The sequence below is a fragment of the Macrobrachium nipponense genome, chromosome 5, assembly GCF_015104395.2.
Source record: "Macrobrachium nipponense isolate FS-2020 chromosome 5, ASM1510439v2, whole genome shotgun sequence".
Lineage (NCBI taxonomy): Eukaryota > Metazoa > Arthropoda > Malacostraca > Decapoda > Palaemonidae > Macrobrachium > Macrobrachium nipponense.
Genome location: NC_061107.1, coordinates 144,706,470 through 144,730,876, shown reverse-complemented (window position 1 = coordinate 144,730,876; position 24,407 = coordinate 144,706,470). Strand labels below are relative to the sequence as shown.

The following is a 24,407-nucleotide window of genomic DNA, read 5'->3' as shown; positions in this document are numbered from 1 at the left end:
CATCAGTAGCAACACATTAACATTGTCTTTAACTCAAGATAACACATTTCTTGTCTTTAAGTCATGATAAGTTTTTTTTTGTTTTAATAACCTAAATCAAATTGGACACTTCACTTCACTTGGAACGGTTTCATTATTAGAATTAAGTTCCTCACTGGTACGTTTCTTGCTTAAAGATATGGCCATTTTATGGGTAGTCCACCTGGTTTTGTATTATTTAAAAAAGTCCATAAATTTTGATTCACTGAGTGTCTTGAACGAGACCTTTCAAGAGTAATGTAGCAGCAGTTAGGTATCTGACTGACTGACCAGAATCGCAGATGCCCCTTGCTTTTAAACAGGACACGGAGGTCATCATCACGAATCATAAAACCACCTTGACATGTCAGCCACCATATGGTGAAGTCATTAACCTGGATTATAAGTCACTAACCTGGATTGCTGCACTGGTTAATTCTGTAGCCAACCAACCTCAAGGAAAATTGGGTTTGTTCCGATACGTAATACAAACCTTTCGGTCCTTTAACAATAGGAATGTACTTATGGCATAGCTGGAATTATGGCCGTTGGATCTTGAACAAGGTGGTTAGGCAGCATCTACCGTCGGGCAGGCTAGCCTGCCCGGATGTAAACACTCCACTTTGCTTTCGGCCGTCTTCCGATGAAGACGTGTGTTTGTGAGCTCCGGCTGACTGGTCGTTGATCTTTTTTCCTGGTGGGATCCTTTTGGTTTATTTTTTGTATTTAAATAATTATGCATATACAGTGTTTGATATTAATACTAAACAAAGGTTTGTCCTTGGTTTTTCAATAATATACAACCCACTTCTGCATGAGGACGAGATATGTATTTATCGTGAGGATGAGACATGTATTTAAGGTAAGTGATATTGATCTTGTATCGGGACATGTATTCATCCGGAAATTAAGCTTACACTTGAGAATTACCAAGGGAACTTCAAAGGTTTGTCCGTGTTTTGTTGTCATGGTAATTTCTCTTCTCCTTCTTCTTCCTTTCACTTACTATTGGAAGAAGGTAGAAGGATGGGCGTGCGGTGTTGATGTTGGGGGATCTCCTCTCACTTCGGAGGGCAGTGCCCTTGGATGCGGGAGGAGTATCCTCATTACTTTAATATTTTTTTCCTTATTTTGCAGACTAGTGGTGATTGTGTTTTCAGCAGTATTGGTTGGATGCTCTTCGTATTGGTTATCTTAACCTTGGAATTGTACCTATGACTCGTAGCATGTTGCAAACCGATCCTCGAGTGTGTGCACTTATCCCCTGCTGATAATCATTTTCATTACCACTACTACCCGGGAGTTATGTCACTGGACGAAGCTGTCGCGCTGCCCTTTGAGGTTTATCTACTCCTGATGGTAGAAGTCTGGCAGAAGGAGAAACCGAAGAGGAAGAGAGCTCGTCAAGTGTCGTCATCCTCCTCTTCAAGATCATCATATCTTCATGCCTCCTCCCCTTCAACTTTTAAGGCTTTGCCGTAAAAGAGAAGGTGGTCTCCCCCCCCTAAGAAGTCTTGTGGAGGAAGCAGGCGGGGACCATGGAGGTACCGGCCACCGCTTGTATCTCCTCTCCTGGTTCCGAAGGTTCCACCTCCGGACCGGGAACCGTCTCGGCTGCCCGCTTGCGAGCGTTACCGAGTGTATGGTCACCTACGGGTGACCGTGCAGCCAGGGTCCAGACTGCTGAGTACGCTCACCGTGTCAGGACCCAGGCACGGAGCGGAAGATGGTAGGAGTCGCTCGGGTGACTCTCGCCAGACTGGCGATCGTCCGGTGCCCAGGGTGGCATGACGTTCCCGCGGTTCCATGCACGCAGAGACCGGTGGAGGCGGGTCCAGCCCTCTTTTAATTAATCCTATTTTTTCAGAGAGGTTTCGGCCTCAACGAGGACTTGGGAGAGTCGGAGGACGTTATAGGCTGTCGCCTGTCAGGTTCACGCTCAGCCCCACCCAGACAACGGTCGCGTTCGCATGACCGACCAGTCTCGGGGGTGGCAGACGCTTCACCTGCCAGGTAAGAGTTTCGTAGCCCTCCTCGAGGAAGCGTGCTCTCCACTGCTACTTCCGCAGGTCCCTCCGGACAGGTGCAGTTGGGCTGTGTTGCTTCGGCAACTGCCCCATCTCCGTCCTGGATGGAGGACCTGTCGGTTGTCCTGAGGAAACTGGCGAAGAGGAAGTCCAGGAAGAAGAGGAAGGTGTTGCTATCGTCTTCTGCCGCCTCTTCCCCCTTCGACTTCCGAGGCCCCCCAGCCGAAGAAGAAGGTAGCCTCCTCCACCCCTAAGAAGTCTCGCTTAGAGACCTCGAAGGGTCTGCCCCACTCTGGTGGGACAGTTGGGGCTTCCACTGGTCCTCCTGTTCCTTCGGGAACGGGGCCCGTCTCTCCTTCCGCAAGGAAGAAGGTGACGGGGACCGGAGGGGCACTGGCTAACACCAGTACCTCCTCTCCTGGTGCCAGAGGTTCTGCCTCGACCCCAGGTACCGTCTCGGCCTCTCGTTCGCAAGAGGTACCGAGTGGACGGCCACCTGCAGGTGACCGTGCAGCCAAGACCCAGGCAACCGAGTCGCTCGGCGCCAGGATCCAGGCATGAAGTGGAAGACTGGTGGGAGTCGCCCAGGTGACTCCCACCAGGCCAGCGATCGCTCTCATGGCGAGCTGCCGGCACCCAGGGTTGACGCGACGATCCCAGACCGGCCGCGGGCTGAGGCGAGGAAGTGGTCCCCTCGGTTGGCTGGTCCAAGTGGCGTGACGCGCCGTGAGGACAGGCCTCGCTCTCACCATGACAGCAGACTTTGCCGGTCCCCTGACCGCCACTCCCACTGCTACCGGACGGATAGGGGGACCAGCAGTAGCTCTTCTGACGCTCGGGACCGTTGCCTCTGTTCTCGGTCTAGCCACTCTTCCCTGGAGAGCCGCTCGACCAGGCCTGCAGCCCGATGTCCACCGCGGGTTGGCGAGCGTCTGCAGCTCCCAAGCACGCCGGTTCTGCCGGTGGGCAAGGGGGGAGCACTTGTAGCAGCTCTCCTGAAGAGACAGATGCTCCGTCCTTGGCCCAGCGTTTCTCCGCAAGAAGACCGCTGGACCGGCAGCTCGATCGTCACCGTGGGTTGGTGATCGCCTACAGTCCTCCCAGCCTACCGGTTCTGCTGGTAGGCAGGGAGGAGCTCTCGTAGCAGCTCCCCTGACACAAGAGATCGACACTCCGTTCCTTGGTCCAGCTTTTCTCCGCAAGAAGACTGCTGGTCCAGACCTGCAGCTCGATTGCCACCGTGGGTTGGTGATCGCCTGCAGTCTGCCCAGCCTACTGGTTCTGCTAGTAGGCAGGGTAGGAGCATCAGGTCTCCCTCACCTGTCCCTTCAACCTCCTCAGGCTACACCGGGAGGAACGAGGCAAACAGGAGTGACCGTGATGAATGCACTTCTTACGGTCGGGCCACGAGCCTGGTTCGGTCTTGGGACCAACAGATCCTTGATCAAGTGGTTGGAGGAAATTGTGGGGGGCTGGCGAGGATGAATGACGCTTCCCAGACTCTCGGAGTGACCATCACCACCATTCACGTGACGGTCCGGCTGGACCACACACACAGAGACCGGGGTGGGCTTCCCCTTCGGTCCTCTTGAGAGGTTTCGACCTCGACGAGGACTGGGAAGTGTCGGAGGACAGTAACGGTTCTCTCCTGTCAGGTGCTCACTCAGCCCCACCCAGACAACGGTCACGGTGGCGGCAGACGTTTAGCCTACAGTACGAGTTCGTAACCCTCCTTGGGAAAACGTTTTTGCCAGACAGTAACATTTTGTACTAGTAACTTACCCAGCAGATATATACTTAGCTATAGACTCGGTCGTCCCCGACAGAATTTCAAAATCCTCGCGGCACACGCGACAGGTAGGTCAGGTGATCCACCATTCCGCCGCTGGGTGGCGGGGTCTGGAACTATTCCCGTTTTCTTAAGCCATAATTTCTCTGTCGGTTGAATACGGACAACACTATTGTTCGTTCCTCCATCTTGGATTTCAACTCGTTTGCCGAGAATTTGGATTGGTTTTTTGGTGACGTATTCTGTTTTTTTTCTCTGGCTTGGCATACGCTTATTGTGGACTGTTTTCGACTTTGGTTTTGACTACTCTTTCACGATGTCTGACGCTAAGGCTTCACCTATGTTTAGAGTTTTGCAGTAGGGAAGATTGTAAGGTTAGGCTGCCTAAATCGGCATTAGATCCTCATAGTATTTGCGCTAAATGCAGGGAGGAATGAATGTTCTTTTATTAACACCTGTGTTGAATGCGAGAACCTTACGGAGCTTGAATGGAAGGAATTATCATCATATGTTAGGAAGCTTGAGAGAGAGAGAGTGAGAAAGGCTTCAGCTAGGCCATCTAGTAGATCTTGCTCCTTAGAACAAGAAATTAACTCTCCTTCTAACAATTTTCCCTTAGCCTCAGCTGCTTCTCCCTGTTCTGAATCCAAAGATTCTTCGTCAGAGAGGGAAAATGTAAAAGCTTCAATTAAGAAACTTCAAGCTCAGCTACGAGCTCTAAACCAAGGTAAGAGTGGTGATAGTGACTTGTGCAGTGTCCCCAGTGCAGTGGAGGGGGCGTTCTGACCGGTTCCTCATTGCTCCTAGGCCCAGACCGCTTCCAAACTCCCAGGACCAAGGGGAGGAGGAATGTCGAAAGCCGCAGGGAGGATGCAGACATCCCCAACGGTCAGGCGTCCCTTCGGCAGATCCTGTTGTTAAGTCCCAGGCTGCCTCGGATTGCCGCAGAAAAGGCGTCCTAAGGGAGTGTTTTTCGGCCTCAGACTCTTCCTCTCCTAAACGAGGATGGAGTTCGGCCTCTCTTTCGCGCCCTTTGAAGAGAGCCTGGAAGGCTCCTAAAGGAGACGCGGCTGACTCCAGCCCAGAGCGTTTTCCCGAGGATTGGCCTTCGGGACCTAAGAAGACTAAACAAGAGGAGCCTTCTCTCAGGATCCTACGAAGAAGTTTTTGGTTAATCTGCAAGAGCAGTTAGCTTCTCTCGTAGGCTCTTTTGCTAAGGACTCTACAAGGAGGAAGGATGTCTCGCTCCCTGTTAAGAGTTCCGCTAAGCGCCCCGCTTCGTATAGGAGAGAACCCTCACGATCTCCAGGGCGTTTATCGCCTTCGTCGAGAGACTCGTCTGATAGGAGTTGTTCTCCTGAGAGAAGAGCCCTTTCGCCCTATAGGCTGTCTTCCCAGAACGCGCCCGAGGACGCCGCGAATCGAGCAGAAGTCTCGATCGGTTTAGGTTCAAGGAACCGGAAAACCGATTTAGGATCAGGATCCTTTGGGTCTGCAGGACCAGGAGCCAGACAGGCGCAAAGAGGCAGCAAGACGCAAGAAAGGGCGTCAAGAGCCTCTAGAACACAGGATCTGCTAGAAGGCAGGAATCAGGACGCTATGAGCCAGGACGCCATGAGTCAGGGCGCCAGGAGTCAGGGCGCCAGGAGTCAGGGCGCCAGGAGTCAGGGAACGCGCCAAAGGGATCAGGACCAGGAGTACGTTAGGCGTCAAGTGTTAGGGCGCCAAGAGGCCTGTTTAAGCGTCAGGAATCAGGACGCGGGGATCTTTTCAAAGCGCCCTGAATCAGGACGCCAGGAGCCTAGCAAGCGCCACGAACCTGGCGAACCTAGACAACAAGAGTCTAGTAGGCGCAAGAGTGTTTTCGACAGGCAGGAGCCTCACTCTTCGTATAGAAGTGCTAATGTTCCGCGCTCCCCTTCTCGGGAAAGGAGTTCTTCTCCCGGGAAGAGCCAGATCACTCCAAAACGGCTCTCCTTCTGTGGATCAGTTGGACCAGGTATCGGAAGACGAAGAGCCAGTAGATGTAGCAGTTTCTGACTACAAGAGACTTTCTCTTTTGCTGCTAAAGGAGTTCGGAGACTCCCTTCATCCTGCGGACCCTCCTTCACCAGGATCGTTGATGTCCAGCACTAAAGCTCTCAAGTCGTCTTCCTTCGTCAAGATGCGCCCCGCTCTTTGTATGAAAAAGGCATTAAAGACTTTTTTCAGAGTGTGGTTGACTTCCAGAAGGGAAGCGGGCAAGACAGTTTTTTTTCCTGCCCTCCTTCCAAGTTAACAGGCAAACCAGGAAGGTGGTACGAGACCAAAAAGAACCTATGGGGTTAGGTCTGCCTTCTTCCGCAGATGCGGATTTTGCTTCCTTAGTGGACTCTTCTAGGAGGAAGTCGTTGCTGTCTGCTAAGGCGACTGGGCATGTGTGAGCTAGACCACCTTCTAAAGGGCCTCTTTAAAACCCTAGAAGTCTTCAACTTTATGGACTGGGCTTTGGGAGCGTTTAGCGAAGAGAGCTCAGGACACTGACTTTGTTTCCATGGAGGAACTTTCGAGCGTCCTGGCTTGCCTGGACAGAGCGGTCATGGACGGTTCTGTTGAAGTTGCCTCTCTTTTTGAACGGGAGTATTAAAGAAGAGATCTGTCTTTAGCTCTTCTTAGCAAGAGCAGTATCACCTTTGCAAAGGACATCTCTTCTTTTTGCACCATTATCCCCGCACCTTTTTCCACAAGAGACTGTTAGAGAGGTTTCTAAATCTCTTACGGAGAAGGCAACTCAGGATCTCCTCACGCACTCAGCCAGAAGTTTAGGCCGGCAGTGCCTATAGAGAAAAAAGAGAGACCCTCTTTTGTACAGCCCATTTCGAGGGTGCCTCCTCTTCTAGAGCCCCTTTAGAGGTCGCAGACCAGAGAGAAGGAGTAGACCATCTAGAAGGTCCTTCGGAAGTCTAGATGAGCAGGAAGTCCTCCAGACGAAAAGTAGGCGCCAGGCTACTCCCACTTTGCAAAGTCTGGGTGCAGAAGGGAGCGACTCCTGGTCCCTCTCTATCCTGAAAAAAGGATACATTGATCCCCTTCAGGGAAAAACCTCCTCCTTGACGACAACTCCAAGGGAGTTGACCGCAAGATACTCGGATCCGGTCCGAAAGCTTGCTATGTTGCAAGCAGTGGAACAGATGATTTCCAAGGAAGCGGTAGAACTGGTTCAAGATCTTCCAGTCTCCAGGATTTCTACAATCGGCTATTCCTGGTACCGAAAGCATCGGGGGGGATGGAGACCGGTTCTAGACGTCAGTGCCCTGAATTTCTTTGTATTGAAGAAGAAAATTTTCAATGGAGACGTCTTCTCTGTTCTATCTGCTCTTCGTCCAGGGGACTGGATGGTGTCCCTGGACCGCTTCAGGATGCGTATTTTCCATGTGCCAATTCATCCGGCAGCAAGGAAGTATCTGAGGTTCATGTTCCAAGGGAAAGTGTTTCAGTTCCGAGCGATGTGCTTCGGACTTTCGACTGCCCCCTCAAGTCTTTACGGACATCATGAAGAATGTAGCTTATTGGCTACATCTGGAAGGGATCAGGATCTCGTTATATCTGGACGATTGGCTAATAAGAGCCCAATCGGAGAAAAAATGTCTGGAGGACCTATTAGTTTACTCTAAAGTTGACAAAGTCCTTAGGACTTTTAGTAAATCACAAGAAATCCATGCTGACTCCCCAGCAGAGTATTGTCTATCTGGGGATTCAGATGGATCTCGGGATTTTCTAGCGTATCCTTCGCAGGAAAGGAGAGAACGCTGCTTAGAAAAGGTGTCAGTCTTCTTAAGGAAAGAACATTGTTCCGCAGGGAATGGATGAGCTTACTGGGGACCCTCTCCTCGATGGAACAGTTTCGTTTCCTTAGGAAGACTTCACCTACGACCCCTTCAATTTTATCTGAAGGAGAAGTGGGATTGGAAGTCCAACAATCTAGGAGATACATTTCCAATCTCGAAAGGGATCAAGGGAGAATATCCGTTGGTGGTTAGATCCACAGAAACTAAGCAAGGGAATCTCCCTTCGCTTACAGAACCCTCGCCTAGCGTTGTTTGCAGACGCCTCAGATCAGGGTGGGAGCGACCCTAGGTTCGCAAGAAGTGTCAGGCACTTGGGAAGGAGAACAAGTGTCCTGGCACATAAACAAAGAAAGAGCTAACAGCCATTCATCTATCTTTGGTTCATTTCGAGGAACAGGTCTCAGGTCTGGGGATTCAGATTCACTCGGACAAACACAACAGCCCTCGCTTATATAAAGAAACAAGGGGGACGCATTCCTTTTCCCTGTACGAATCAGCAAAGGATCTGCTGATTTGGGCACAGGAAAGGAAGATCTCTCTCCTCACAAGGTTTGTGCAGGGAGAGAAAAATGTCCGGGCAGATCTGTTAAGCAGAAAAGAACAAGTCCTACCCACGGAATGGACTCTCAATCCTCAGATTTGCCAACAACTTTGGCATCTGTGGGGAAGGCCCAATATAGACCTGTTCGCGACCAACAAGAATCACAGATTAGAAACCTATTGCTCCCCGATCTCGGATCCTCAAGCAGTAGCAGTAGACAGCTTTCTGCTAGATTGGACGGGCTTGGACGCATACGCCTTTCCCTCCTTTCAAGATAGTAGGAGAAGTATTGAGGAAGTTCGCTTGCTCGGAAGGAACAAGAATGACCCTCATCGCTCCCTTCTGGCCGGCTCTCGATTGGTTCACAGAGGTGCTGAAGTGGTTAGTGGTTTTTCCAAGATCGCTTCCACTAAGGAACGATCTTCTCAAACAACCCCACTTCGACAGGTTTCACAAAAACCTCCCCGCTCTAAGTCTGACCGCCTTCAGACTGTCGAAGGACTTGTCAGAGCAAGGGGCTTTTTTCACGAGAAGTGGCGAAGGCTATTGCAAGAGCCAGAAGAGTCTCCACTTCTAAAGTATATCAGTCGAAGTGGGAGTTGTTTAGAAGATGGTGTAAGGGAAAGAAAATATCCCCTCCTCCAGTACCTCTGTAACTGAAATCGCAGATTTTCTCCTATATTTGGGAAAAAGACTGTAACCTGGCAGTTTCAACAGTGAAGGTTACAGAAGTATGCTGGCCTCAGTTTTTTTCGACATAGAGGAATAGATCTGACGAATAATAAAGATCTTCATGACCTTATAAGGTCTTTTGAGACCACGAAAGAACATGTAATCAAGAAGCCTAGCTGGAACTTGGATGTGGTCCTCAAGTTCCTAATGTCGTAAAAATTTGTACCGTCTCACGCAGCTTCGTTTAGAGACTTAACGAGAAAGTCATTATTCCTTTTTGCGTTAGCAACAGCCAAGAGAATTAGCGAGTTGCAAGCTTTGGAAGGTAAAGTGGGTTTAAGAAGGATTCAGCGATTTGCTCCTTTAAACCATTTTTTCTAGCGAAAATGAAAAATCCTCAAAGGCCTTGGCCAAGAAGCTTTGAGATAAAAGGACTATCTTCATTAACAGGGAGAGACTAGAAAGGACTTTGTGTCCAGTCAGGGCACTCAAGTTCTACCTGGAGAAGAAGAAGTTGCTGAAAGGTACAGAAGAAAGTCTTTGGTGCTCTGTAAAGAGATCCGAAAAAGAGCGATTTCTAAGAACGCCCTTACATACTTCATAAAAGATGTAATAAGGGAAGCTCACCTTAAGTGCGAAGAAAAGCCATCTCAAGGTTCTCAGAGTGAGAGCTCATGAAGTGAGAGCCATAGCTACGTCTATGGCATTTCACAAAAACATGGTCGCTTCAGGCTCTTATAGAGTCGACATTTTTCTGGAGATGTAATTCGGTGTTCGCCTCGAATTACCTAAGAGACGTTAAAATTTCGTACGAAAAGTGCTTTGCTCTGGGAGCGTATGTTTCGGCGAATTCAGTGCTGGGAGAAGGGGCTGAGGCTAATCCTTCCTATTTAGTTTAAGGCTTAATTTACTGTTTATTGGTGGTTGTTTTTATTGGTTAATTGTCAGAGGGAAATAGGGACCCTCTTACAATTCATAGATTGTAACAATACTAACATGGTCAGGTGATCGGGATTGGCTTCAGTGCTCTTTGTGATTTGTTTAATAAACCTTAACTCTGTCATGTAAGAGGGCGAGTCCTCCATTGATATGACAAAAGGTCAAGGCTCTACCATGTAAGTGGGGTCAGCCCCCATTGGTACGATCCAGTATAGGCTCTGTCGCGTAAGCGGGCTAGCCCCCATTGACACGATCCAAAGAGTTATTCAACCATAGGTTCATTCCTCGTTGAAACTCTTGAGGCAAGCAGACTCATCGACAGTAGTCATGAAGTCTTCAGCCCAATAAGGTAGGAACTATGGATTATGTTATCCAAGAACATAGGTTGTTTTTTTCCCTGTTTTTTAATGTATTTAGTTTAAGTATTATTTTGTTTTTAGCTGTCTCTTGCCCGCCACCAAGGGTGCCAATCAGCTAAGTATATATCTGCTGGGTAAGTTAACTTGTACAAAAATGATATTGTTAAGATACAATAAAGTTTTGTACATACTTACCTGGCAGATATATAACGATTAATGGCCCACCCAGCCTCCCCTCAGGAGACAGGTGGAATGAGAAATTATGGCTTAGAAAACGGGAATAGTTCCAGACCCCGCCACCCAGCGGCGGGAATGGTGGATCACCTGACCTACCTGTCGCGTGTGCCGCGAGTTTTTGAAATTCTGTCGGGACGACCGAGTCTATAGCTAAGTATATATCTGCCCAGGTAAGTATGTACAAAACTTTATTGTATCTTAACAATATCATTTTTCCTAGACTCTGAGCGGTGATGGCTGCCCGTACTCGCTTCTCCAACTGCTAGTTCCGCTAGGAAGGCGAGCGAGTATCCAATCTTCCTCCCCCATTCCTTCTCTCCCTATGGAACTAAAAATATCAGAAAGAGCAAGCAGAGGTAGATTAATAGTGCCCAAAACTATACCAGGAAAAATAAGGAAAGCGCACAGGATATTAATCCACCACGCACCAGCATTGATAATGCAGCGTCTATTCAATGCGTTGCCAGCTCATCTGAGGAATATATCAGGAGTGAGCGTAGATGTGTTTAAGAATAAGCTCGACAAATATCTAAAACTGCATCCCAGACCATCCAAGATTGGAAGATGCAAAATATACCGGAAGATGTACTAGCAACTCTCTGGTAGACATTAGAGGTGCCTCACACTGAGGGACCTGGGGCAACCCGAACGAACTGTAAAGGTAAGGTAAGGTAAGGTCAGGAAGGGGGGGGAGGGATCCTGCAGAGCGTTCTCCGTAGGATTCCACGTCGGGGACTGCGTTCCTGGAGGGACCTTCGGGTCCTACCGGACGTAAGTCCCCGTCGTTGAGGAAGGATCTTGCCCTATCCTCAATTTCTACGGGAATCGGGAGGACCACCACCCGATGATCGTCTGACAAATTCGGTGGGGGTTTCGCGGAGCGCTTAGAATTCTTCGGAGTTTCTAGCACTCTCCGAGTGTCTGGTCTTCTACGATCTGCAAACACTTGGGCAAAACCACGGTCCAGAGTGGGTGAGATGAGAATCTCAGATAATTGTTACTACGATAATCGGGAATCTCGCCGAAGGCTCGAATTCCTGGAATTTCTAGCGTTCGAGAGAAGTACTACTGCTGAAGGAAGAATATCTTGGGAGGGGCTCAGCCTGGATGGACCTGACGGTTCGTCGCCTCAGTAAGCGGCCAACCCCCGGGATAGAGAAGAACGGGTGTGAACATCCAGTTTGGCTTGAACTATCGTCTTTGGTATCCTGTTATCACCATAGAAGTCTTCCTTCGGGAAAACTTCTCCTTCGCTCTCTTCATTAGAGAATGAAGGGTGTCGGCTCCCAGTCCTTATTCTGGTTCCTCAAATGGAAGAGAATTTAGGATGGAGGTCTATGTACCTATGTACAGAAACCTACAAATATACTTCGTATATTGCCCTCGCGACATGCTTCTGTTATCAGTTGAATTGTCCGAGGTGTAGGCACATACCGTAGTTAACTTTACGGGTTGTGACTGAGACGAATAGTATCTTCTTAATTGAACTGCAACTCGGGACTGCCCTGCAAACCTCCCAGGAGTTACCAGTTTTGATTTTGAGATACTTATGGTATTATTACAACAACACCACCTCAGCGTTTGCATTCACCGAAATCAGTTTTGATTAACTGCAAATGCTTGAGCGTATTTTTTTTTTTTTTTTTTTATTGTGCTCGATGGTTCTAGCTGAACGCATTCCTTCTTGGAATGGATTACCTGGCAACTCAGGATGACGAGTGAGTACCAGCTGGCTCTCCGAGATAGCATGGTCGGATTATGTCTCTCCCCTCTGCGATGATTGACTACCGAACCGAATCTGCCTGGCAATCACAGACTTAGGTCTCTGGTTGGCTGGAATTCTCGCATACGTGGATGGTTGGCTGGAATTCTGCATATGTGGATGACATCTCTACTGCATCGCCTTTGACATTGCGAGAATTTTCAGACAGAGATATCTCACTAGACTCGCTATCATCTTTCTGTTTACCGCACGTAACAGAAGTCTGTAGCCTAGTCTCCTGCTGCATCGCACCTGCCGCTGCGATGACGCGAAATGATTTCTTCAGACATCTGAGTTTGTCTTCTAAATATATCTCGTATTCGTAGGTGTGCAATTGTTCATTGTTCACCCCGAATTGTAGATGTATAACGGAAGACATCGCCTGTTCCCTGCCCTGCCAGCTTTACTTCCAAGTACAGTAAATAGATGTTCTCCCTGGATAAAGCTGGGAAGAAGATGATGATGATTCAGCCCATGAGAAGCGGTTCTTCAGGCAGTACAATCCCTGTGTTTTCATTACTGAAAAGCACTCCACTTTCATTGCAACTCCGACTTCTCACCGAACAGCAATGAAGCAGCGGTTTAGCGTTTTCTGTCCTCTGTAAATAACAGGGATTAAGCCGTCTTCGCGGGTTGGTGTCATCAGCGGGACTTTTCTTCGTTCAGAATCTTGAGAGTTAACTTCTCTCGATTTGGCTGTGAAGACGTAGGTCTGCATTCACCTATCACCTTCATCTTCAATGGCACATAGTATTGTTTCTCCTTAGTTGAGATTCAACTACTATGAGAACTTCTGTCTTGCCATCAGGGACCTCGGTCTCTAGAAGGCTATTTACTTTCGTCTGTTGGGCACATGCCTTGAGAGAATCATCATCTCGCCTTCCAGCATCGGTGGCAACAGACGCAGTGGGATACGAGACCGCGAGAGACTTCGCTGCAGTGGGATACAAGACTGCGAGACACTTAGCTGCAGACGGATAGACCAGTAGATGGGTACTGGACATCACTCCGAAGAATATTTCGGACAGGAAAATGGATAGGTCATTGCAACCATATCCTTCTTTCCCTTCAGGACTTCCCACAGGTCCTTGGCACCTCATTTCCCTGGACCAGTGGTGGATGCTTGCAAGATGTGTTTGCTTACCCAGCTCCTTCAAGAGGACAAGTTGCATCTCGTCCATGGTGTGCAGTTGTAGAGGTAAGAAGGATGCGAGAGGGACTGGCTCTCCCCCTTCCACGCCTCGTCTCTCCATTCCTTGTCCTTCGGGTTGAGGATAGGACTCGAACTCACACTGGCTGGTCGGACGAGTGATGCGGTAAGCCTATACATAAGCATCCTTTTTATGTTTCTTATCAGAATCATAGAAGCAATCCGCTCCTTCCTCTAGCAAGGGGAGGAAGGAGACTTGACAATAATGCAAACCCTTCCCAGAACTTTGCATTAATGTCTCCAACGCCAATATTCTTCACAGCCCTTTTTCGGATGAATCACGATCCCTCACTCATTTCGAAAAGGCCCAGAAGTCTGACTTGATCATGCAGCTCCTACTCCGATCAAGTTGTCAGAGGCAGCAGGGCACTCCTCGCTCTTACGACCAGGAGTAGCAGCCTAGGTGCGCAGAACTCCAGTCAGTTCTAGAGGCTCAAGCAGATTCCTCCCACCAATCAGTGAGTCTTCCTATTGTTAAAGGACCGAAAGGTTTGTATTATGTATCGGAACAAATCACAGTTTGTCGAAAATTGTATTTTTCCTAACTATACAAACCTGAGGTCCTTTAACAAATATGCCCGCCTCATGCCACCCCCCAATCTGAACCTTGGCCGAAAGGCAAAGTGGAGTGTTTACATCCGGCCAGGCTAGACTGCCCCGCGGTAGTTACTACCCAACCACCTTGTTCAAGATTCAACGGCCGTAATTCCAGCTACGCCGTAAGTACATTTCTATTGTTAAAGGACCTCAAGTTTGTATAGTTAGGAAAATTACAATTTTCGACAAATTGTGATATTAGCTATGTCCTTTCATCCACTGCACTGACCATATGGTGAAGTCATTAACCTGGATCCACAAATCTGGATTACTGTACTACATTAGGCTTAGTTTATTCTGGTATCTGGCCTCAGGAAATTTAGTATTATTCCTGCTTTGCTTTTATGAGAGGAATCAAAGATTAAGAGTGACAGGCAGCTACTGTGGCTGAGAATCGATGGAAAATGCAGGAACTTAAGAAATCATGTTAGCAGAAGAATATACTACTTTTCATCACAATTTATGATTTAATATTAAAGTATCAGAAAGAAAGAGAGATTCCTGAAAAAAAAAATAAACCTACCAAAATTAATAAAAGATTAAGCTTGTCAGTTCCATTTCAACCACAAATGAGACAAGATTATGTAGAACCACTCAAAAAGTTCTGAAAAAAGGACTGGTTCATAACATTTTTTATGGAAATTCATATATCGGCAATAAAATTATTATTTTTTTAATATTCCGATACTGAGATTAAGGATGAAATAATTAAGAATATAACTTCATTTAGCAATGAATTTTGCAAAGCATAAAACAAACACATAAACTTGTGAGAAATGTGTTAGTGAAGGGAGAATGTGTCCAGTAGCCTTAAGAAAAAAAAAAAAAAATGCCGGTTGTCATTTTTGGCTAAGCAATTACTAAGATTAGCAGGATAGAAATTCGTAAAGAAAAGAGGACAGTAATGACGGATTTAAACCCCTAAGGAAATGAAAGGGAAAGATCAAGGAATTTACTTTACCTTCTCTCTCTCTCTCTCTCTCTCTCTCTCTCTCTCTCTCTCTCTCTCTCTCTCTCTCTCTCTCTCTCTCTCTCTCTCTCTCTCTCTCTCTCTCTCTCTCTCGGCTGATTCAAACCCCCAATGAAAAGGAAAGATTAAGGAATTTACCTTACAGTTTAAAATGTCAAATATCAAAGACTTGACTCAGACATAGAAACACATACTCGGTGTCTGCTAAATTTATGAAAATTATAACAGATATTTTAAACATTAGAATATAGTTTTCCTATTCCTTGGGTGCACCTCACGTGCACCCGGCCGCACAGGTTGAGAAACGCTGTTTTAGAGTATGAACATTAAATATGACCTTAATCATGCTCCCTAAGTATTAAGCTAACTTTTAAATTGAATTAAAGTTACTGTAATTTCACTTAGAAGTTAGTTTAATACATCACTCTTAAAAACGAAATAACTGGTTGGCGTAAAAATAGTTAAAATAGCTACTACGTACATACGTATCCTTTTTCGTATGTATACTACATTACTCCTAATTCATGGGATGCCATTTTCTTTTTCCCTCAAAGTAAAAGAAGTTTTCTTTGGGTCAATAGGTAAACTTCATAAGCCAGTCATAAGGAAGGTACACAATTCAATAAAATAAAGAAAACACATACATAATGTTTAGAGCGTGAAGGTAAAATTCAATCAATTTAAAATCAAGTACAGTATCCTCCTGCAGTAGCTCTCTTAACTGATAGGTAATGACAAGCATTGTTTTCAATGCTAGAAGTTTTTCTATTTCAAATTCATTGCTTACTTTAATGTTTTGGAGTAGAATGTGGCCATGTAACCCCCCACCTATCAATGTGGGAATCAGTTAAGTAATTACTTGGCCCTGCTGATGGACATAAGACATGGTGGGAATCAATTAAGTAATTTCTAGGCCCTGCTGATGGACATAAGACATGAGGTTATGTACTAATGTATTCCTAAAATCCCCACTAGTGGATGGAACTAGTCACCTACACAGACGTTTGAAGTGTTACCTGTGAATTTTAAATTCAAGTTGCCGGACAAGTATACATAACTAATAGCTAAGTTAATTACTTGGTATGTATATATAAAACTTTTTTTTGTAAAAATGTCATAGTCAACAATAATCTAATTTTGATTTATTGGTAGAGATGCTATTGGGGTTACAGGGATATGTTGGACTTGAATTATGTTTGGCTGTCGTGTAACTTGAGCTACACCTTGTTTTTCCAACTCTCAGCTGCTTGAAATTTATGTACTATTATACCTATAAAGTTGGTGAAAAAAGCACTTGACTTAATGGCCAGGTAGTCGAGAGATCAATTATAGCTTTTCCCTTTGTTCAGGTGATGCACTTTCAGTGAGCAAGCTTCTGTTTCCATGAGGGAGAATTTTTAGTTGACTACATAAATTGACTACAATAGCCACTTAACTTAAGTGCTTTGATGGTTTGACCTTCTGTTAAGTAACAAAGTCCAAGTACGTACTAAAGACCTTTTAGGATGGTCCTCGCTTGAATATTTTCATAATATCCATGCAATTTTGTTGTTTGCCATTAAATACTATTTATAATCATATTTTCATTTGCAGTTTCAATATTTTTTTTATTTCCAAGTCCTATTTGCCTTACCCATTGTTTGATTTATATACTTTGGTTTTTCACTAGATTCCAACTGAGAACTTCACTGAATATGAGTTTTGCTAAGTAATTGAAAAATCAACCCCGTCGTTTTTCCAACTACTACCAATGTTATTTCATTCCATTGTGTATACAGTGCCCTCATTACTTTTGTCTTTCTGAGATATATTTTGATTCATTACTCTGTGGATTTAAGATGCCAATCTATTTAGCAAGCTTTCCTTGCTATCTTGGTTTTTTTTTTTTTAATTAAATACAGCATCTTTTGTAAATACGTCGAAAACCTTTTTCATCTCCAGCTACTATTTCATTATGAAGTCTATAAAGGCAAACATTAAAGGTGCAGTTACCTTCATTCCCTATCAGCACCAAACCTTTTACTCCCCTTGTTTTAACCATGAAAGAAGAGCCATTTCATTTTATGGCAAGTCGGTTGATTACATTCATAGGAGAATTAGCCAAGTTTAAAGAATAATACACTTAAAAAATAGAACTGTGTCGTTATCTTAATTTGAGATTGACAGTTTAAATTGAAAGTGGATAATTTTACATATGCTTATAAATAAAAATTTTGAATGTTTACCACATTTTAAAATTGCTTTCTAAAAATTACTGATTGTCCTAGCTGCCCCAGTATTTTGGCTTTTAAGCCTAAATTTCATAATATAGAAGTTACATCTTGTTCCTAAACTTGTTCTTGTAATGACAAAGAAAAGTGGCCAAAGAAGGAATACAAATTGTAGGATTGCTGCTTCACAGAAAATGAATTTGGGTCTCGCACCCTAAAATACTTCAATGTACAATGTAAGTAGGCACTTAATATCAGTCAAATGCTTTTCCACATATCATCTAGATTTGACAGAAATCATTAGATGACTGTACGTATAAAGCCTTTTGCCTCAAAACTAGTTTATGGATGTGAAGTGTATTTAGCTGCCTCAATTCTAATTAGCAATTTCCAGTTCAATAAACCATGTTGAAATAAGACTGGGCGGTGGGGTTTTCAGTCTTTTCCAATACATAGTCTTGTAGTAAAAGGATGCTAATTTACCTTTGGATTTCCATTGTCTGTTGTTGCTGGTTTGATACTGGCATAAAATCCAGAGGATTCCAAATTCACTAACAGGGAAAGTTGCCTGTACATAGTGAGAAATTATCTGGAGTTTTCCACATCATAGAATAACTTGGAATCTCCAAAATCCAAGTGTGTTACATTCTAATAGTGGAACATTATAGGTGTATATTTAGCTGGATTAGGATGTTGAAAGATGTATTTTACATTTTCAGAACATATTGCCATAAAGGTTCAGTTTTAGCTTTTATTGGTAGTTCAAATTCCAGTGAGAACATTGGATTTGAGAAACTTTCCAAATTTTACTGAAAATAGATACAGATTGTCCATCTCCATAGCAGACTACTTTTTTTATAGTACCATTAAGGAAAGTCTTGTTAAACATCAAAACAGTTGGTGTGGTAGTAAGCAAGAAAGCAGTTAGTGCCATTCAAAATAACTTCCCTATAATTGTGAAAGGCATTCACCCAGTGAGTAACTTATCCATTATTGATGCTTTGGAAATTGTTGAGTGCTGTGAAATAAAAAAGATGACAAAATATGACATTCTGTACATCCTTGGAAGTGTCTGAGTATAAAAAGAAGAGCACAGATTTTATGGAATGAGGAAACTCTTAGCTTCTCTGGGAACTGTCAAGTACCTCATGATAGTTAAATATTTTATGATGAAATGTTACAGTTAAGTTGTTGAGTGAGAGATATTTTTAGCTGCACAGATAGGAATGATGATTACATACTTTGCAAAGTTTTAGGGCCTCTTCTTAAAGAAGAATATTTTCCATTTACATAAAAGTTTTAAATGAAATTTAGATCTGAATCTTTGGTTTCCTATTAGATGGATTCATAGTTTTGGAATATTTGTTTTGCAATTTTTTTTCAGGATACAATAGTGTGATATCATTTAGTAACATCAGTGGCCTCTTTATTTATGATGCCAGGAAATTCTCAGTATGTAATTAAGTCATTCTGTTTATAAATACTAACATAAAATGTTAAAAACATTGGAAATATCTATTCCGCTAAGTTCATGACCAAGATATACTATATGGTCCCATTTCTTTTACAGGTTCAGATAATTCTTTGATGTGGTGTTCAACAAATTGGGACCAAATGCTGAACATTTTCCTCTTGATCATGAGAAACTGTTTGACAGTTCTAGCATGATTATTATTAGAATTAGAGAATGAACACTGACCAAGGTTAAAATTAGTTACAGCTTGTTGTAAGCTTTGTATGATATAGTAGAACCCCTGTTAGTAACAGGTAATTGCAATGCCCCCGTACTAGGTGTTTTCATGTATGACACTTACCTGGCAGGTATATATATAGCTATATTCTCTGTTCGCACTGGCAGAATTTTCAAAACTCGCGGCAACCGCTAGATCACTGGTAGTTCAGGTGATCGCCACCCCCGTTCCCACGTGGGGCGCTGCTGCTTCGGAATCATTCCCATTTTCGTCAGATTTTTTCTGCCAGCCGAACCGGCAACATCGTTGTGGGTTCCCTGCTAGAATTTCGAACTCGTTTAGCTGACTTGTCGCTGTACTTTGATGGATTATTGGGTATCGTATTGGAAAGTTGGATTGGCAATCGCGTTTGGAATTTATTATAATGTCTGATTCTGGTTTAGTATTTAGAGTGTGTGTGAAAGAAGGGTGCAAGGTGAGACTGCCGAAAGCCTCGGTAGACCCTCACACAGTATGTAAGAAGTGTAGAGAGGGTTGTGTACTTGGGATAATAGATGTAATGAGTGAAAATGAAAGTTTAAATGAGAAGGAATGGAAGACTTTCACTAAATATGTTGAGAGACTAGAAAAGGATAGAGTAAGGAGATCGGTGTCTCGGAGTGAGAGGTCAGGCTCTCTAGTAAGGCCTTGAATGCTTCTGTTATTTCTCCCCCTCCTTCCAGTAGAAGTTGTAGATCCTTCTCCTCAGGTTTCTCCTGCGCCTGCTGCTGTTTCTGAGGATCCTAATTATGTGAAAGTGTTTGCCGCCCTTGCGTCAATGGGCGATCAGATTCAGCGTCTTACAGACAAAGTGGGTACTTTTGAGAGTGTCAGTGTAGTGGGAGGGGGCAGCTGATCGTCTCTCTCGTGCTCCTAGACCTAGGCCTCTGCCAAGCTCCCAGACCCAAGGGAGAAGGCATGTTGACAGTCGAAGGGAGGCGAGAGGGGTTCCCTTACGATCAGTCGTCCCTTCAGGCAGTCCTGTTGCGTCCCAGGCTGCAGCAGTGCGCCATAGAAAAGGCGACACTGGGAAGTGTTTTTCTTCTACCGATAGTTCTGCGTCAGGCAGGTATCGACGCTATGAGGAAGAATCGCGTCCGCTGAAGAGGACGCATAGACCTACGTCATCTCAGGATGAACTTGACGCTCAAGAGCGGTGGAGTAGCCCCGAGATTTTCTCATCTAGTGACGATGAAGACGTGGTCGGTTAAAAGGAGGAGAACTTTCGTTCAAGGCAGGATGCAAGACTTAATTTAGACGGCGGTTCGCCTGATAGGAGCCCTCCTTCTGCATCCTGGGCAGTTTCTCCTGTATCTTCTCATTCTCGTAGACCTCAGGTTCGAGTTTCTCGTCCTAGCAATCCTTCTCGTCTTCGTTCCCCGCATGCTCAGGCATCCCGTCAGGAAACAGAGACTAAGGACTTTCTTAAAGAGATGCAAGGAAGGTTAGCCGATCTAGTTAAATCGTGGGAAGCAACGAAACATCCTCCTACGAGACGTAAGGACGCGTCTCTCCCCGTCAAGTCCTCCAAAAGGACGCATGATTGTTTGCCTCCTCCTCATCGCACTTCGGATTCTCGTGTAGGACGCAAGTTACCGGCTAAGTCGGACGGACTCTCAGGCGGACAGGACGCAGGACGCAATCTCGGAGCGGATTCACGTTTGCTCGACGTATCTCAGAAGGACGCAGGACGCAGGCAGCAGGAGGTTAACCCTTCTTCTTCCCGTGAGGTTAGAGAAGATGTTCAGCAGCAAGACCTTGGATTACTACAAGATGTTTCTTCGGCAGAAAGAGGAGATGGAAGACTTAGCGTCTGAAGAAGAGAAAGATGGTGAAGCACCTTCTTCAGACTACAAGAAGTTAACTGATTGCCTTCTGTCAATTTTTGAAGGGGATTTTCAGCCTTCAGCTCCGATGTCACCCCTTTCCTCAATTCTCAAGAATAAAACACCGAAGAAATCATCGTTTTTGAAGATGAAGCTTTCAATTACAGCAAAGAAGGCTCTTCAAAGGATCGATACGTGTTGAAAGAAAGAGGGAAGCGGGCAAGACTTCTTTCTCCTTCCCTCCAGCCAAATTAGCATCGAAGTCCGGAATCTGGTATGCGACGGGGGAAAGTCTCGGCCTGGGAGTTCCTGCCTCCTCCCAGGGGGATTTTTCCAACATTGTTGACAGTTCCCGCAGACATGCTTTGAATTCGGCTAAAGTTTGGTGGACGTCATCAGAGTTAGATCATCTCTTGAAAGGTATTTTCCGGACATTCGAGGTTTTTAATTTTCTTGATTGGTCCTTGGGGGCTCTGGGACGCACCTTGGAAGATAAGGAATCAACTGCTTCGCAACTCCCAAGCAGTATTATGTCCTGCATGGACAAAGCCCTAAGGGATGGGGCGAATGAGTTAGCATCGCTTTTCACCGCAGGAGTTTTAAAGAAGAGGTCACTCCTGTGCTCTTTTGCTGCAAAGGGCGTTTCTAACGCTCAGAAATCCGAACTGGTTTTTTCCCCACTCTCGGATCAGTTATTTCCTTCGGATCTTATCAAGGATATTTCGCTTTCCCTGACTCAGAAAGCGACACAGGATCTTTTAACGTCTTCGGTAAGGAAATTTTTACCCACCAAAGTGGTTAAGAAGACACCTAAGGAGTCAAGACAGGCTAGTCAGCCCTTTCGAGGCAAGTCCTTTTCTCGTCCTTCCTTCAGAGGAAGAATAGCTCCTTCCAAGAGGGGTTTGAAACCCAGTAATAAACAATGAAGAACAAGTCCTTCAGACATCAGTTGGGGCCAGACTCCAGAAGTTTTGGGAGATTTGGCAAGAAAAGGGAGCAGATCCTTGGGTCGTCACGGTAGCCAAGGAAGGTTACAAGATCCCTTTTCTGAAGAAACCACCTCTTTCGACATCGCCAAGAGAGCTTGGAGCTCACTACAGCGATCCAGGGAAACAAGAAGCACTGCAAGAGCAAGTACTTTCTATGCTCAGGAAAGGAGCAATAGAACCTGTTCTGGATCACTTATCCCCGGGATTTTACAACCGGCTTTTCTTAGTAGCGAAATCCTCGGGGGGATGGAGACCAGTACTGGACGTAAGTCAACTCAACTTATTTGTGGAGAAGACAAAATTTACTATGGAGACGACCGATTCAGTACTGGCAGCGGTGCATCCAGGGGACTGGATGGTTACCCTGGACCTTCAAGACGCATATTTTCATATCCCAATTCATGCAGGATCCAGGAAGTACTTAAGATTTGTGATCCAGAACAGGGTCTTTCAGTTCAAAGCCCTCTGCTTCGGACTGTGCACAGCCCCACAAGTTTTTACAAGAGTGATGTCTAGCGTGGCGAAGTGGCTACATATTCTAGGGATAAGAGTGTCTCTATACCTAGACGATTGGCTCATAAGAGCCCAATCAAGAAGACAATGTCTGGAGGACTTAGAAATGACGTTGGCATTAACGAACGAATTAGGGCTGATGGTGAACTTAGAAAAGTCGAATCTGATCCCCAATCAGGAGCTAGTTTATTTGGGGATTCTGATTTCCTCAGCGACTTTTCGGGCTTTTCCATCTCCCGACAGGCAAGCTCAATGCATCCGGAAAGTACAAGCCTTTCTAGAGAAAGAACAATGTTCTGCACGAGAGTGGATGAGCTTACTGGGGACTCTCTCGTCACTGGAACGGTTCGTTTCTCTAGGAAGGCTTCACATGAGACCCTTGCAAATATTTTTGAACCAAGTCTGGCCAAGAAAATCACAACCGGATTCCTTCCTGTTTCGAATTCCTCGCAAGATCAAAGAGGAATTACTTTGGTGGCTAACTCCGGGGAAGTTAGCGGAGGGAGCGTCGCTCCAGCAGAACCACCCAGACCTTGTATTGTTTTCAGACGCGTCGGACGCAGGCTGGGGAGCGACTCTCGGCCCCCAAGAAGTGTCAGGTCGCTGGAGCAAGGAGGAAGCGTCTTGGCATATAAACAGGAAGGAACTGATGGCGATTTTCTTGGCTTTGAAAGAGTTCAACGCGGTGATCCGCAACAAGGCGGTGCAGGTCAACGCGGACAATACCACAGCTCTGGCGTACATCCGCAAGCAAGGGGGAACGCATTCAGTCTCTCTTTGCAAGTTGGCGGAGGAGATCCTTCTATGGGCAGAGAAGGAAAACGTAACCCTTCTCACCAGGTTCATTCAAGGGGAGAAGAATGTGAGAGCGGACCTGTTGAGCAGGGAAGGTCAACTTCTGTCTACAGAATGGACTCTTCATCTAGAAGTATGCCAGAGTCTGTGGAAATTATGGGGTCGTCCAGTGGTGGACTTGTTTGCGACCGCAATGACAAAGAGATTGACGACTTATTGCTCTCCAGTCCCAGACCGTCAAGCAGTCGCAGTAGACGCCTTTCTTCTAGATTGGACGGGGCTAGACGTGTACGCCTTTCCCCCGTTCAAGATATTAGGAAAGGTTTTGAAGAAATTCAAGGAGAGTCAAGGGACGAGAATGACTCTCATAGCTCCCTACTGGCCGGCCCGAGATTGGTTCACAGAGGTACTGGAATGGACAGTAGATGTACCAAGAACACTTCCAGCAAGAGTAGATCTACTCAAACAGCCTCACTTCAACAGGTACCACAAGACACCCTTCGCTCTGGGTCTGACTGCTTTCAGACTATCGAAAGACTTGTCAGAGCGAGGGGGTTTTCTAGAGAGGCGGCCAGAGCTGTGGCCGGAGCAAGAAGAGCCTCGACTATTAAGGTGTACCAGGCGAAGTGGGAAATCTTTCGTAAGTGGTGCAAGAGTCGGAAGATTTCTTCATCCAGTACCTCTGTGACCCAAATTGCCGACTTCCTTTTATATTTAAAGAAGGAAGTAGGGTTGTCAACTCAGACAATTAAAGGATATCGTAGTATGTTGGCCTCAGTATTTAGACACAGAGGTTTAGATATTACCAATAATCTCGATCTGAGAGACCTCATAAGGTCCTTTGGAACAAGGAAGGAACACCGATACAGAACACCTTCCTGGAATCTCGATGTAGTCCTGAAATTCTTAGGAACTAATAAGTTCGAACCGATGGATCAAGCTTCGTTTAGAGATATCTCGAAAAAGACCATCTTTTTGGTGGCCTTGGCCACAGCTAAAAGGGTTAGTGAGCTGCAAGCAATTAGCAAACATGTATGCTGGAAGCATGACAAGGCAGTTTGCTCTTTTCAGGAGGTTTTCTTGGCCAAGAACGAGAATCCAGCTCATCCCTGGCCAAGGTCTTTTGAGATTATGGGTCTTTCAGATTTGGTAGGACAGGAACAAGAGAGAGTTCTCTGTCCAGTAAGGGCTTTGCGCTATTATATAGAGAAAACCAATAATATTAGAGGAACTTCAGAATCACTGTGGTGCTCTGTGAAGGACCCTAGCAGAGCAATGACCAAAAATGCTATTGCCTTTTTCCTCAGGGAACTGATTAAAGAATCACATATGTTATGCCAAGAAGAAAATTTCGGCATCCTTAAGGTTAGGCGCACGAAGTGAGAGCAGTAGCTAC

At 45.5% G+C, this 24,407-nt stretch overlaps 1 protein-coding gene across 1 annotated transcript in view; it reads left to right on the top strand.

Annotated features, from left to right (window-relative positions):
* LOC135215961 (uncharacterized) overlaps positions 1 to 24,407 on the top strand; it is a gene marked incomplete at its 3' end in the record, with an annotated part of 298,909 nt that overhangs the window by 94,285 nt on the left and 180,217 nt on the right. The gene's annotated exons all lie outside the window — the stretch shown is intronic.